This window comes from Giraffa tippelskirchi, chromosome 2 (genome assembly GCF_054371585.1).
Source record: "Giraffa tippelskirchi isolate mGirTip1 chromosome 2, T2T-mGirTip1v1.2.pri, whole genome shotgun sequence".
In the NCBI taxonomy this organism is placed as follows: Eukaryota; Metazoa; Chordata; class Mammalia; order Artiodactyla; family Giraffidae; genus Giraffa; species Giraffa tippelskirchi.
The window spans coordinates 218209754-218213177 of record NC_137276.1 but is presented as its reverse complement, the minus strand read 5'-3'; positions in this window follow the sequence as shown (position 1 = coordinate 218213177).

The following is a 3424-nucleotide window of genomic DNA, read 5'->3' as shown; positions in this document are numbered from 1 at the left end:
TGATTCCAGCTTGTGTTTCTTCCAGCCCAGTGTTTCTCATGATGTACTCTGCATATAAGTTAAATAAGCAGGGTGACAATATACAGCCTTGACGTACTCCTTTTCCTATTGGGAACCAGTCTGTTGTTCCATGTCCAGTTCTAACTGTTGCTTCCTGACCTGCATACAGGTTTCTCAAGAGACAGGTCAGATGGTCTGGTATTCCCATCTCTTTCAGAATTTTCCACAGTTTATTGTGATCCCCACAGTCAAAGGCTTTGGCATAGTCAATAAAGCAGAAATAGATGTTTTTCTGGAACTCTCTTGCTTTTTCGATGATCCAGCGGATATTGGCAATTTGATCTCTCGTTCCTCTGCCTTTTCTAAAACCAGCTTGAACATCTGGAAGTTCACAGTTCACGTATTGCTGAAGCCTGGCTTTGAGAATTTTCAGCATTACTTCACTAGCATGTGAGATGAGTGCAATTGTGCCGTAGTTTGAGGATTCTTTGGCATTGCCTTCCTTTGGGATTGGAACAAAAACTGACCTTTTCCAGTCCTGTGGCCACTGCTGACTTTTCCAGATTTGCTGGCATATCGAGTGCAGCACTTTCACAGCATCACCTTTGAGGATTTGAAATAGCTCAACTGGAATTCCATCACCTCCACTAGCTTTGTTCGTAGTGATGCTTTCTAAGGCCCACTTGACTTCACATTCCAGGATGTCTGGCTCTAGGTGAGTGATCACACCATTGTGATTATCTGGGTTGTGAAGATCTTTTTTGTACAGTTCTTCTGTGTATTCTTGCCACCTCTTCTTAATATCTTCTGCTTCTGTTAGGTCCATACCATTTCTGTCCTTTATTGAGCCTATCTTTGCATGAAATGTTCCTTTGGTATCTCTAATTTTCTTGAAGAAGTCTCTAGTCTTTCCCAATCTGTTGTTTTCCTCTATTTGTTTGCACTGATTGCTGAGGAAGGCTTTCTTATCTCTCCTAGCTATTCTTTGGAACTCTGCATTCAGATGGGAATATCTTTCCTTTTCTCCTTTGCTTTTCGCTTCTCTTCTCTTCCCAGCTATCTGTAAGTCCTCCTCAGACAGCCATTTTGCTTTTTTGCATTTCTTTTCCATGGGGATTGTCTTGATCCCTGTCTCCTGTACAATGTCACGAACCTCTGTCCATAGTTCATCAGGCACTCTGTCTATCAGGTCTAGTCCCTTAAATCTATTTGTCACTTCCACTGTATACTCATAAGGGATTTGATCTAGGTCATACCTGAATGGTCTAGTGGTTTTTCCTACTTTCTTCAATTTCAGTCTGAATTTGGCAATAAGCAGTTCATGATCTGAGCCACAGTCTGCTCCTGGTCTTGTTTTTGCTGACTGTATAGAGTTTCTCCATCTTTGGCTGCAAAGAATATAATCAATCTGATTTCGGTGTTGACCATCTGGTGATGTCCACGTGTAGAGTCTTCTCTTGTGTTGTTGGAATAGGGTGTTTGCTATTACCAGTGCGTTCTCGTGGCAAAACTCTATTAGCCTTTGCCCTGCTTCATTCTGTACTCCAAGGCCAAACTTGGCTGTTACGCCAGGTGTTTCTTGACTTCCTACTTTTGCATTCCAGTCCCCTATAATGAAAAGGACATCTTTTTTGGGATGATGGACTGGAATGGGTGAATTTAACTCAGATGACCATTATATATTCTACTGTGGGCAAGAATCCCTTAGAAGAAATGGAGTAGCCATCATGGTCAACAAAAGAGTCCAAAATGCAGTACTTGGATGCAATCTGAAAAATGACAGAATGATCTCTGTTCGTTTCCAAGGCAAACCATTCAATATCACGGTAATCCAAGTCTATGCCCCGACCAGTAACGCCGAAGAAGCTGAAGTTGAATGGTTCTATGAAGACCTACAAGACCTTCTAGAACTAACACCCAAAAAAGATGTCCTTTTCATTATAGGTGACTGGAATGATGCAGTTCATGGGGTCGCAAAGAGTCAGAAACAACTGAGTGACTGAACTGAACTGGGTCTATAACAGGTTGGGTCCCTGGATGATGGAGACACATTTCTGAGCTATCTCTGCCTTTTCTCAGGTACATGTGTGTGCAATGGCAAAGACAGTCTTTGTCATAGTAGAGATCAGTGCTGGAGTAGCAGGTGCTGGAGCCAGAGTCTATGGGTACTTGGGAGAGGACTGTGATGGTCCTGAGAGGCTGGCCCGAGCACCAAGTTGTTTACAATCTGCTTCAGTGTGCTGGGACTAGGAGCAAGCCAGTCCATGTGCACTCTTCAAGAGTAGAGTCTTGGTTTCTTACAGATTTTGTAAGACACATGGATTTGAAACCATTTAAGGAGATTATCTTTGCAATATCAGGTCCAAGGGTTGGGGCATTAGATAGTGACTTAAAACCCTCACTCCTTACAAGGGATTCCCAAGTCTGGGATATCACCCTCCTCTTCTGGGTTACCAGCTAAGAGTGTGGGTCATGCGTAGATTGCTTCTCTTCCATTCCTACTAGACTCCATGTAGTCTAGACTCCTACTCCATTCCAATCTTTCTTTACAGCCTTGTTGGTAGGAGTTCCCTTCTGCTAGTCTTCAGCTTAGTCTCAGCTCAGGTTGCTCTATATGTTGTTGTAGTTTTGATGTGTTTGCTACGGGAGGTAAGCTCAGTGTCTTTCTACCCCACCATCCAGATTTCCCTTCCCTTTCTAGACTAACAATTTTGGAAAAGACTGTAATTATTGCAGTAAACTGTTGTTCCAATCTAATAAGTGGTTTTTCTGAAAAGCAGAAGACTTGGATATGTTGGCTTCTCTCTCTTAATTCTGTCAGAAACAGAGCGCTACTTTCTTCTAAGTGTACTTAATAATCCCTCCTCATTGTTGGGCTTCCCAGGTGGTGCTAGTGGTAAAGAACCCACCTGCCAATGCAGGAGACATAAAAGATGAGCTTTGATCCTTGGGTTGGAAAGATCCCCTGAAGGAAGGCATGGCAACCTACTCCAGTATTCTTGCCTGGAGAACCCATGCACAGAGGAGCCTAGTAGGCTACACTCCATAGGGTCACAAAGAGATGGACATGACTGAAGTGACTTAGCGCACACACACACATACTTTTGTTATTACTCTAGTTCTCCAGCTAGGCCTTTGAATATCCTTTTGTACCTCCGGTTAGGCTGTTTGAACAAACATACACTCTCCAATAACTATCTTTTATCTTATGTAGTTTTACTCAATATCTGTAATCAAAGATAGGCACCCAATTTTCCCTAAAAAGCTGTACAATATTTATTGTAATATATAACATATTTTTGCCTAGCAAGTGATCACTGTGGAAGAAAAGCTCACATGGACTTTAAATGACCGACTAAATGCTTAGAGTAGGGACTAGTGAAAATGCTTGGATTTTATCATTTTAAGAGGCTTTCTTATAAAG